Genomic DNA, 13000 nt, shown 5'->3' with positions numbered 1-13000 from the left:
TAACTCTGATATGGGCTCCCGTAGCAAGGTATTGATCCAAGAGTTGGACTCCTCAAGGATCCTGTCCATCTGCAATCCTTTCGAACTACAGTTCTAGATCACCCCACCTCTAGGAAATCATGGCAAACTCCTCATCGATCTGTGTGGATGCAGCCTTCGGATCATGCTTCTCGTCCTTGTCCTTCTTCTTGAGAGGACATTGTGTAGCGTAGTAACCAAGTTCGCCACACCGAAAGCACTTGATCTTCAAAACATCTTTCTTCTTCTTTCGGTGCTCCAGCTTACCCTTAGATGTGAGGGCTGCATTCTCATCCTCCTCCTTTGGCTTCGTCCCACTGTTGTTGTTGCTATTATCAAGTTTTCACTTGACTAAGTCTCTCCTCATCTCTTCCTATTGAAGAGAGGCCCACAGTCCTTCCCAATCTGACAATCTTTCTCTGCCTAGAATGCTCTGGAAAAACACTTGCCATTCTTCTAAGACTGAATTTAGGGCTAGCCTCACCATCTTGGTAGGCTGAGGGGTTGACCCTACAACTTCCAACTCGTCTCGGGTCTCCTGAAGCTTTGCAAGGAACGGATCAATGCATTCCCCCTTCCGCATCTGTGTTGGCTTGTTGGGGCCTAACCCAGGGTCAGAAGTGTTTAGCCGAACAAATACCGAAACTACCAGCCCTTTCGGCAACAGTCCGCGGAGCGCGGACTGAAGTCTCACCCAAGGTAGTATGGGAGGGTGCTAGAACTAGGTTTTCGCACCCTAGGGATGTCTTGATGAATTCTGGGAAGTTCGCGAACCGATCCTGCGCGCTCGCACTGCTCTGCGCAGCTATCTGACCTTCGCGTAGCTCTGTAAAGAGCGCGAAGAGGCGTGGTCTAAATCCTTTAACCTTACTGCATTATTATTATAGATCTTAACTTAATTTTGTGGGCCCAATATTCTTATCAATTATTCAACATTCATAACAAGTGCGCGCAATCATAAACTGTAAGAAGATGCATAAACATATACCAGAAGCATAAACATACAGATCTACGAATGGATGCACAATATTTCCAAATCAACTTAGCTTTTATTAAACTTCTATTCCGTTACAATCCCAACTCCGCCCTGCGCACTCAACTGCAGGGGTCTGCGCACACAGTTGCGGACTCTACCAGGCCTCTGCGCACACAACTGTAGAGCCTCTTCCTACTCCTACAACCCAAGACTTGGACTTACAGACTCAAAGCGAATATCGCATTTAAAAACCCATATCACTTGAACTCAAGACTGAACTCAAGGCTGACTTCTACACTTAGAGCCTAGCTCTATTTATACATTCCCATGGTCCGCGGACCATGGGCAAGCCAACTCACTTTACATTACCTTACATTACTTAAGGGCAGACAACCCTTTGACTTGACTCATTACAATTCGCGCTCCGCACACTTCGCGGAGCCTTTACAATATCATTACCCAAAATTGTGGGCTTTAAGCCCCAAAACTGTTACGCAGGGGATCCACTGCCCAACAAGCCCCCAACACAAACATCGTGACTCGTCCCGAGTCACTCAGCTGATGTGGCAATCTTTGCTCAGAGTCCATCCAGCAACTTCTGCGCTTCGCGGATGTCTGCCACACATTCCTCCACTGTCTGTTGTATCAATTGTGCATGACTCTCTAATGCATCGTTGTCAGAGGCACCCTCTTGCCTTTGCGCATATGTATCCTGCATTTGGGCTAGCTTCCCCTCGATCGTGGCAGTGACCGTGAATGCTTCCTCGAGCCAAGGCTGGATGCATGCTTTAAGCCCTGCTTCTTTCTGGCGTGCAGCGTCCACCTGTTCTTTCAGAGCCTGGGCCTCCCTCATCTTGGCCAATTGCTGAGTAAGGGCGACCGTCTGTGCGGTCCCTCGGACATTGTCATAGGCCTGCTGCAATTCCCGCGCTTCTGTCTCTAACTATTGTAGCATTGGGTCCTCCTGCAGTGAAGTGAGCGTGAAGAGGGACTGGTCCAACAATCCCATGTAGTCTTGTACAGCGTGCTCTATCTCTTTCAACCCCAATTGAATGGCGCAGTGGCGCTGCTCTCTGACTTCCGGGGGTCTAGAGGGCCACGCCTTCAGTCGCAACTCCACGATCTGCAAGTTCAGCTCCAACTGAACCTTCGCGGCCTCCTCCTGGGTCCTACGGACTCCAGCTACCAGTTGGTGAATATTTTCCGCGGTGGGGAGTGCCACCGGCACGACCAACTCCGGAATGCTGCTACAGGCCTCCTCCACTGCCTGTTCTAATCCCTGGTTTTAGGCGACCAGGTTGTCGCGCTGCAGGCTAAGTTGTTCTAAATTTACCTTCTGCTCGCTCAAGACTTAGAGAGCGCGGCCCTCCCTGGCGCGAAGCTTAGCAGTTACCCCATCCTGCAGCTGGTATAGGGTTTCTCTGGGAAGGGCAGCCAAATTCAACCCCCAGCCCCTCATGTCACCTTTGGCTTCAGCTAAGACAGCGCCTTCAAGTAACACCAGAGTGTTCGTTGTGCGGATGCGCAACATCTGCTCAGCTTTGGCTGCACCTTCCGCGAGGTGCGGTGTCATCACTCTTGGGGGTCGCACCTGTAATGCCTGCAACTGCACTCTGAGCGCCCCCAACACAGTGGTCTGCTCCGTCATCAACTCTTCCAAAGCATCCTTAGTGACATCGTGAACTGGTTCACCACTGTCAAGAAGGGCTCCCTCAGAGGTCTTCGTTGTCTTTGTCTTCTTTCGTGTGGTTGGCTTCTCCTAGATGCGCAGCCTCTTGAGTTGGGTCGATATTGTTGTACGTTCCTCTGCCTCATCCTCCCCCTGTATGTCCTGCTCCGTGGACATATCCTGACCTTCCTCGGTCTCTTCGGTGGGCGCGGTTGTGGGTTCTGCCGTCTACGTTGTCGTTGCTGCCTCATCCGCCTTCCGTTGCGTGGCCGCTTCCTGTTCCTGGCGCTTTCTCTCCGCCAGCTTCGCGATGCGCAACTTGGTCTCCCTCTTCCGCTGCTGTGCTGTGATCTTTTCCAGTTCTGCCAAGTCCAGAGTGTGCCACTCCGGAGACCATGCCGCCATTACATCGAAGATTGCATCGTCCATTGCAATGAATGGAAGCTTCACCCACGTTCGGGTTGGATCCTTTCACGCCCGGATATACAGATTATGCATATCCGCCTTGAATTCTGTCACGCTTTGCAAACTGTTGTATACCGTCGGGGACAAACACAGCCTGTGGTTGATCCAAGTTCGGATGCTCACCTCCATGAATGTCCAAAACACCTTGATCTCACGAACCTTTGTTGCGTCTTTCATTGCCCAAAGCGAGGTGTACCTCGCGACTTCGGGTAGGTTCCTCTCAATGGTGGGAAACTGGCTGTCCGCCGGCAGCTCCCCGGCAACCAACAAGATGGATAAGAGCAACCACGCGTAGTGGAAGGTCTTACCCTGCTCCTGGGCTTCCCTACAATTCGTCAAAAATTCATTACAGAGAAACTGCGCCCAGTTGAACTGGACCCCCTCTGCACACTGCTCTGCCAACGCAATTATAGATGTTGGCACCTCGTCTACGCGGCATTTCCTCATAAGCTTGCCGGCCAGCAGCTGGGTGGCTACGCGCACCCCTTTGTCCTTGATGCTCACTATTACATACCCTCGCTTCCTCTTCTCTAGCTTATATTTGGCCTTCATAGCTTCTGCGAGGGCCAAGTCGCTGCTCTTTCCTGCTATGGTTGCGGGATTATTTCCTTTAATGGGCAGCCGAGAAATCCGGTGAATTAAGTCAGTCGTGATGGGAATTGGCTCCTCCAACCAGAGATACCCATCATGTACTAAACACAGTAGCTGCCGAATGACAAAGATCGTGACGGATGCGTGGTGGTAGTGGGGTATCCATGGCAGATGTAGTAACCCGACCTTCTCCACACTACGTAACCATTTCTGCTGCAATAATTGCTCTGCGGCCAGCTGTGGGAACTTCTCGCTGTCCGCGAGGTCCCAGTCTTCGAACTTTATATTAGGTACCCGTCCCAGCGATGGACCTTCAAACCTTAGTTCATCCGGAAGAAGCGGGGTCTGGAGCGCACTCTTCATGGCCTCCAGGTCCTTCGGTATCTTGGCTATCCCTTTCCATGGGGGGATGTAGGGGGGTAACTTTATTGCCAAAGGTACTTGGGAAACATTCTCTGCCTCATCATCCTGTGCTTCAATTTGGGCGATTAGGGCTTGAAAATCTTCCTCCTCCTCTTCGGTTTCCATGGTAACAACTTTGCCCGTTTTTGCCATTGATAATTGACTAAATCGTGGGTTTCGTGGTGATACCCGAACTGGCCCCATTGTCTACTTGTCTTTCCTTAGCCGCGGCGTGCGTGGCGACTTTGGAACCTCTAGTGCATCTGCTGCCTCTCCAGGCTCCTCCTGGGTCACACAGGGCTCTTGGTTAACTTCCGCAAATCGCACTCAGCACGCTGGCTGTTTAGCTACTCTGCAGCACTGTTTAGTGCATTGAGTGTCTCCATTCGGAGATCTCACCCTTAGCCCTGGGGGACTTCGAGTGCCTACTCGGGCAAGGTATTTCCATCATCATTTCAGCAGTAGTTTCATCAGCATTTTGGAGAACTGCGCAGCACTGAGAGGGATGACGCAGTTCTTTCTGGCAGGAGTTCTAACTTGAGGGTTTGCAGTAGGATTTGTGCTGGGAGATTGAGCAGGGGATCAACCCTTGCATATTGGAGGGTTTTGGAAGGGGTTTCAAGCAAATTTCTGGAGGGTTTCATTCAGTGGCAACGCAGAGCCTTGAGAGACTACACAGAACCCCAAGGGGGTGATTTTCAGGGGTTGGCCATCTCAGAAAAGCTTTCTAGGTTTTTCTGGGTTTCTTGAGTAGAGTCCGATTCCAGAGTTTTAGCCTTTCTGAGGAGAGGAGCAGCCCCAAATCCTCATTCGATTTCCAACAGCAGCAGCAGCACGACAATTTTCCAGCAGCTGGGACGCAGATCAGTGTGAGGCCATTCCTTTGTTATTCTGAGTGTATTTCTTCACTTGCCTTGTGCAAGTAGAGGTGCCATCTTCCTGATCACCTCCTGTACTCATTTTATTGCTCAGTATAATAAAATGGCTTAGCATTTCTTGCTGCATTTCTTGAGTACTTGTTTACGTTTCATGTATACATTGTTGTTTGTTGCACTATCGTTATTTCATCTCTATGAGTTTTCTGGCTATTATACCACTTATACGTTTTTCTGTTTGGGGTTTGCTGGTATTTGAGAAATATTCCTAGGAAGGGATATTACAGTGGTATCAGAGCATAGATTTGGCTCAGCCTGTGGAGCTAGCAATCTATGACACCGGGGGGAAAACCCTACATTTGTTACAAAGGTAGGAGATACAGAGACACTAGGCGTAGGTTGGAGAACACCTACGGAGAGGGAGACTATGTTCTGGTGGTGGACGCAGAACAGGAAGAGCTTGTGGTGGGCGCAGAGCAGAAGGATCAGAGGGCAGACGAGTGATGAGCCCCAAAAATGGACAATTATTTGGGCTCATTCAACCTCCTAATTTGACTTAATCCACCATTCTCATTAGTTTATTGCATGTTTTTTATTATATTTATGTTAATAGAGTGAATTTGGTTAGTCATTATGCCAACAAGTCTAATGGGTGCTTTGTGTAGCCTTTTTGGTCAATTTGGAGACAAAATTGAAGGTCTTAATGAGCACTTGGCAGCCGAATTCGTGGGAAGACAAGGGATAGGATTTGTAGGAAGGTGTCCCCTTCATTTATGGGCCCTTACCTCGAATTCTCCACCATCAGCTCGGAGTTCAAAGGCCACCAAATCAATCAACACAAGGGCAGCCAAGCAAGTCAAGTAGGACAACTGTTAACTACAAGTCTTGGGCAGCCGAGTCCCTAAAGTTTAGGAGGACTGTTGGGTCCTCAATTTGTATAAATAAGAAGGCTTAGGGCCTCATTTTGGTTAGCCAGTGGATGTTAGCTAGTTAGCCAGTAGATAGTAGCTAGTGGTTAGTCATTTTGCAGCCATTAGTTAGCTAGTTTGTAGTTCGATTTTTATGCAATAGATTAGCTTTGCTTTCAGCTCATTTTCAAGTCCTTCTTGTGGACAGTTTTGATGTAACTCTTCATTTCTTGATCAATAAAGATGAATCCAGCTTCGCACCAGCTCTAAATCTCTCTTGGGAGGTTGTAGCTCTTGGGGTTGGGCCCATCTCAAGCGCCCAGTACCTCTTTCGTTTATCTTTATGTGTTTGTTGCATTCTTAAAATAAAATCTGCTATTTAGATTTAGATCTTGCTTCGTTATTTAGATTTCTTTTGATGGTTAAAGTCGCTGTTTATGTTTAGAATATATTGGTAGGATAATAATAGGAAAAAGCTCCAAAAAAGGGTCAGCAAACGCTTTTGGTTTCACCTCTTCCTTATTGGATCAGGGGCTGGAGTTGAAGTAACCATGCTGTCCCAAACAAAAACACTTTCTTTGCTTCACCATGCAATCATTAGTGTTTGAATCTCGTTCGTAGAACTTGATATCAGTTTGGATGCATGCTTAGGTTTATGATCACTTAGTTTCATAGTTGTTTCACATGGTTTCACTGCAAATAAACTTCTGTTCATTTCCTTTTGTTGTTAGTTCAGATTAGAGTGAAGTAACTAGGTCATAGGTTTTATAACTAGATCTTTGTTTTCTTGCATGCCTTTGTTTGTTCAGTTTGAAAAACCACTTGCAGAGTACCTGTTATCCCTCCTTACCTGCCCATACTCCATCCAACCTACCTGCTTCACCCTTCACTTATAAGCCTTACCTTACATTTGCCTCATCCGCTTACTTTGCCATGATTCTCATCTTCTTGTGCAACATCGTTTCATCCATCCTTGAACAAATCCAATCGCTCCTTAGCCTCATCCACCAAGTCCTAGACCTCTTCAAACCCCTATTTCACCTTCATACTCATTCCTCCATCTTTTTCCCTCCATCCATGCTCCAAAATCCCATTTCGAAACATCCTGTAGAAACCCCTGCAGACTTCCTGTAGAAGTCCATAACCTCGGTTGCATAGCATCCAGACTTTGTGAAACTCTCGGAAAGAATGTTAGGGATCCCTTAGACCCTCTCGGTACCATCCCAACCTTTTCCAAGCATTCCTCCTCCTTGATCCATCCCTGCACAGTGAAAAGCCAGTTAAAAGCACATGCATGATAATTCTAATAACTTAATCAAAAATACAAAAAGATGTTTTCTTCAGATAGTGATAACTTAGACACATGCATTTTACCTTCCTAGAAGTAATGGCATCTCTTTTCGTAGTTCGCATTCTCTCCTTTGCATCAGTAGGACTAGCTGGTAGAATTAGGGTTTGCTAGGGTTTGTGTTTCTTTTTGGCTTTCAGTTTCTTTTCGCAAGTAGATTAGCTTCCTTTGAGTTAGCTTTCGTCCATCAGTTAAAAAGCTTCTTCTAAGAGCTCATAGAAGTTGGCTTGAGCTCCTAGCGGACTTGTGCCAGCTGACCAAGTGACAGCTGCGGCAAGAGCTAGTACTTGTGCATACAGCACCGTCGCTTCCAAGTTTGTTACGAACTACCGGGTTGATAAAATTAAAGAAGGGAGTTCCAGGAGTTGTAGCATTATTGCTATAATACTGGGGCCCACCATCTTTTTGGCGTCGTTGCCGGGGAAGCGTCAGAGTATTGGTGATTGCTGCTTTTCTTCTATTTTCCACTACAATCTTCTGCTAAGTAGTTTATTTCATTTCCATTATGCAATTTCGTTTTTGCAAAAGTAGATTAGTATTTCCCGCTTTCATAGATTAGCATTTCAATTCCGCAATTTCATTTCTGCAAGCGTAGATTAGCATTTCAATTCTGCAAGCGTAGACTAGCATTTCATTCCTGCAATTTCATTTGAGCAAAATAGATTAGTCCTTTCCTGCTTTCATTTCAATTCCACGTTTTCGTTTCAGCAAGATAGTTCGTTGCAGTTCAATCTATTTTAGTTTTGCAGGTACAAGAAGAAAAATACAAAAATCAATCAAAAAGATTTCCTTTCATGCCTTGTAGGAATAGAGATAAGTTAGAAAATTGATTTCACAACATCCCCCATTGCCTCACACAGCCAACGTTCTCTCTTCTTCGATGGTTGTGATTAAGAAGAACCCCTGGATGGACATCAAGGCATATTTAAAGAACCTCTAGGGGAGAAGAAGAAGAAAACATTCCTCTGGAGAAAATGGCTACAAGTAGAAATGTTGGGAGCAATACCTTGTCCAAGAATGAGTTTGCAACTCAAATGGAAGATTTCAAGAGTGATATGAGGCAGTTTCTTGCCATGCAACTGGATACCTTACAGATCCAAAAGAAGCAAGAGGAAGCCAAGAGGGCTTTGGTCATCTTTTGTCCTAGGTGCACTAGAAAGCATCCTAGGAACGAATGTCCAATGCACTCCCTAGAAGTGTGTTTTGTCTGTGAAGAATACCATCCTACGAATCAGTGCCCTTCCTTGCCTGGACTTAAAGTTGCATATCAAAGAGTTAAAGGAGCCACTGAACCACTCTATCATATGAACCAAAGGAAGCCGCCTGGACCTAAATCTTACCAGCAGGAACTGCAAGGGACACCTGAGACCTATTATGACCCCTACCAAGCCACTTTCATGCCTTCTTGGGGTCCCCCTGCTCATCCTTCCTGGTTCACACCTCCTCCTTGTTCCTTCACAGATCCATATTATGCCCAACCAGTTGCTCATTCATTTCACTCTTATGCTCATCCACAACCTCAGTGGAATGCACCTCATCAAGGGTGGAGGCCCCAGTACAACTCTCATCCCGCTCATTTTCCTCCACCACCTGCTCATCCACAACCATCGCCTCCTCCTCCACCAAGGCAACCCCAAATGCCTACCCAACCACAATGCCATCCATCTCCATCTCAATTTCACACCTCCACTCAACTACCCGTACCATTTCCAAAGCCATACATTGGAGTAGCTCAACTCCATTACAATGTTGAGGCACAACATATCCAAATGACTCCTCTTGAGCTCAATGATCTTCACCATAGCTCAGGAAAAGCATTGCAAAAAAGAGATCATCTTGAAAGCATTGAAGGATCACATCCAGCAAAAGAAGATTCAAAAGAGGAGATCAAAGAACCATGGGCTGCACTTGATGAAGAGAAGACATCAGAAGCAGAGATAAAGAAAGATCCCTCATGGTTACCATCAAATATTCCATGGATTCAAGAGAAAGATCAGCAAAAAGAGGAAGATGAGAAAGTCATGTTAGAGGGTGACATGAAACATGATCCAGATCAGCAAAAGAACCAAGGATATCAAAGCTATATTGAGATATGGTTTCAGAAGGTGACTAAGTTGAAGCGGTACTCTCTTCCTCAGCTATGTTTGATCCCTTCAAAGTCAGATCATTTGGACTCTGAGATCTGGATACCTATCAAAGCATGCATTTCGAGCCTTCACATCATTTTTTCTTTAATCTCGATGTGCACATGGCTCCATTGGAAGTATTCTTATACTTGAAAATGATTTTGTTTTTCAAGTAGGGTAGGGTAGAAAAAAAAAAAAAAATGAAAATAAGATGAAAAAATAAAAATCTAAGGTGAAAACCTCCTCGGAGGCGCCTTAGATTGGCTCATTGATTGAAAACCTCCATGAGGTGGTCAATGGGTTGGAAAGAAGAGAAAATAAAAAGGGAATAAGATCCCTGGGTGAAAACCTTCCTTGGAGGCGCCCAGGGCAGGCAATTAGGGTGAAAACCTCCATGAGGCGCCCTAGTTGTTTTTCAAAAAAAAAAAAGAGAAAAAGAAAAATAAAAATAAAACTAATTTCCATTGGCTAATTGTAGGGTTCAAGAAGGACGTTTCATGACAGGAGGAGCACTCAAATCAAGGTCAAAGGAATTTTTTTTGTGCCTTCTATAGGAAGCTCTGTATTTCTACAGGAAACATCCTGTAGAACCTTTAGACGAACCAAATTCAAGTCTAAAATGGAATATGATGGTGGGAATCTGTTGATTAGGCCTACAAGCACTTGTGTGTCCATCCCTTGCCTTTCTCCATCATTTTTTCCACCTCATTGTGCTTCTCATTGTGCTTCTACAGGAACTTCCTGTAGAAATTGTGGGAAACTAGACATGGATTTCAAAAAGTGGTTTGGCGAACATGGTAGCTTCCTCAAGGGTTCAAAAGTCCTCATGCAATCTTCCAACTCCTCCTCCATCATCTCCATACCTGCATCACAGCCAAAATTCATTTTTTCATACCATGCAACAAAAATGCAAAGTGCCTTGAAGCAAAAACACATAGAACAAAATTTGTTTTTGCCATAACTTGAAAACCATGCATCCATTTGACAAACCGTTTTATGGGGAATTGTACAAGGGTGATGGCAACACGCTTGAGCAGTTTCAGCCAATTCCGGTGCACGGTTCCCAAGAAATCAGCCTCCATCACCATCAGCCATTTTTGCATTTTCTCCATATTCGTGCATCCGTTTTAAAACCTGTTTCATGGGGAGATGCACATGGGTGATAGTAGCCTACCCAAGCAGTTTCAGCCGATTCCGATGCACGGTTTCCGAGAAATCGATCTCTGAAATCTTCAGCCATTTTCCATTTTTCTCGAAATCCGTGCATCCATTGATCACGATTTTGCTATGGGAGGTGCATCATGATGATAGAAACATGCTCAGCAAGTTTCAGATCGATCCGCTTTACCGTTTGGGAAAAATGGCGAAAACAAGTTCTGGTTCTGTGACAATGCAGCAGCAGCAGCTTGAACGTGCAGATCTGAGCGTGGAAATGGACTCCTGCAGAATGCATCTGGCTAGAGGACACCTGCACAAGGAAAACAACCAAAAATTAGCAGCCAAGCCACATGCAATCAGAAAAACCAATGCATGCAGCAATGACAGGCCACAGCAGCTCATGGCAGCGATTCAACTTCGAGGTATGTGACTAAAACTCATTCTTCTATTGCATAAATTTAATTTAAAAACTGCATGAATTAATGGAATGGTGGGATTAAGCCACGAATTATCAAGGTTAAGTTGATTGTCTTCTCTAGAACTCAGCCGGCAGTCACGCAGTACACGTGGACAGTTGACTCACGTGAAAATTTAAAAAAAACAGGAAGTGTTGCACGTTTGAACTCTAGTGCAACTGATCCAGAAGAGAACATGCAGTTCATGATAGCACTGCAGTCTGCATGTGGCCACGTATGCCTGGCCACTTCACTTCCTCACCACGAATCACGCTATAATTGAAAAACAGGCTCGGCTGACTCTCACCACCCGCTGATTCATTTGCACCTACAATGTTCTTAGCTGAAGTACGCGTCCTCTGCTCCCACAATCTATTAACTTGTCATCCTCCACCAAGCTTTCTCGGCCATTTTTTTAAAACCCACCTATGCAAGGGCGTTCTACAGAAAACGGGTGGGTCTTCTACAGGAAGTACGACACAGCTTTCAAAAGCAGAGAAAATGGATTTTTCTTCGATAAATTTGGAGTCCCGAGAAAGATAATTGCTGCAGAGGATGCCAAGCGTCTTAATGCAGTAGAATTCAGTTTTGAGGATATTGAATCCACAGCTAAAGCCATCGGAAATGCCAGTAAAGCAGTGGTATCAATAGGACCCACAGAGGATGGACCTAGTTCCAAAGTTACTACAACTGATGCTTTGAACGTTATTGAAGAAGCCAAGCTAGCAAATGTGAATCATATTGTTGTGTTTACGAATCTGAAGGAGGGTCTTCAAATGTTCTTGATGGAATCTCTTCATTTTTCAGCAACCTGTTTGGAAAATCAAAAATATCATTATCAGAGCTTACTGAAAGAATTGTGGAAATGGGATTAAGTTACACTATCCTGAAGGCCAGTTCCACAGATGATTTTATTTCAGAGAAAGAATGCAACCTTGTTCTTAAGGCGGAAGGAAGTGCAGACGTAAACAACAAAGTAATCAATGCAAATTCAGCATTGCATTCCATGGTTTAAGGTTTCAAAGACACAAGTTGCATCTGTGGTAGCTAAGGTTTTCACAAACACTTCCATCTCAGAGAACAAGACTATTGATGTTGCAGCCAGCCCTTCTGCACCTTCTCTGCCAGTTTATGAGCTTTTAAGTGCCATTCCAACAGATGGAAGAAAGGAAGTTTTCGTCGAGGCCCAAGCGAAAGCCAAAGCTGAAGAAGAAGAGCGCATAGCTGTAGAAAATTCACGCAAAAAAACAGGAGCTTGCTAAACAACTTGAAGCAGAAGCAAAAAGGCCTGCAGAAAAAGGAGCTGAAGCCACTGAACTCGCTGCCCAAGTCAAGGCAGGTGCTGCAACTACTTCATTCGATTATTTTGCAAGCAAGGCTAAAGCATTCGGTGTAGATATTTTTGGGGCAAGGCAAATGATGACAAGTTGGTGACAAGCCAGAAAAGCACAACCCTACAGATGTATCCAACAACATCAGTGATTGGAACACTGGCATTAAACCAAGCTGCCAAAACAGAGGGGGACAAAACCACACTAACACCCAGGGAGAAAAGACTACAGAGTAGAATGGAAAGGACTGAACAAGTCCACGTCAGTGAGGGCACCTCTAAGGTAGCCACAGCCAAGCTGAAAGGAAAATCACCCACAGCCAAGCAGGATATGGTGGTGCTGTCTGTTTCTACAGGAAGACAGAGAACTGTTTCTACAGGAAGTTTGGAGAAAGGGCAGCAGAAGGAGAAATTGGCCGAGATTTTAGCCAAGGAGGCCACCAGGGCCATCAAAGATGAGGAGAGAGATTGGTTGCTCAGAGGATGAGCAACACTTTCAGTAGGGGGGTGATGATGAGCCCCAAAAATGGACAATTATTTGGGCTCATTCAACCTCCTAATTTGACTTAATCCACCATTCTCATTAGTTTATTGCATGTTTTTTATTATATTTATGTTAATAGAGTGAATTTGGTTAGTCATTATGCCAACAAGTCTAATGGGTGCTTTGTGTAGCCTT

General features: G+C 45.4%; 1 pseudogene; it reads left to right on the top strand.

Annotated features, from left to right (window-relative positions):
• Nucleotides 1-11419: 11419 nt before the first annotated feature.
• Nucleotides 11420-12425, top strand: LOC149241250 (protein PLASTID TRANSCRIPTIONALLY ACTIVE 16, chloroplastic pseudogene; annotated as a pseudogene).
• Nucleotides 12426-13000: the final 575 nt, after the last annotated feature.

The sequence above is a fragment of the Pinus tabuliformis genome, chromosome 8, assembly GCF_031772625.1.
Source record: "Pinus tabuliformis cultivar Carrire ecotype Pingquan chromosome 8, CPIR1, whole genome shotgun sequence".
In the NCBI taxonomy this organism is placed as follows: domain Eukaryota; kingdom Viridiplantae; phylum Streptophyta; class Pinopsida; order Pinales; family Pinaceae; genus Pinus; species Pinus tabuliformis.
This window is presented reverse-complemented; position numbering and strand designations above follow the sequence as displayed.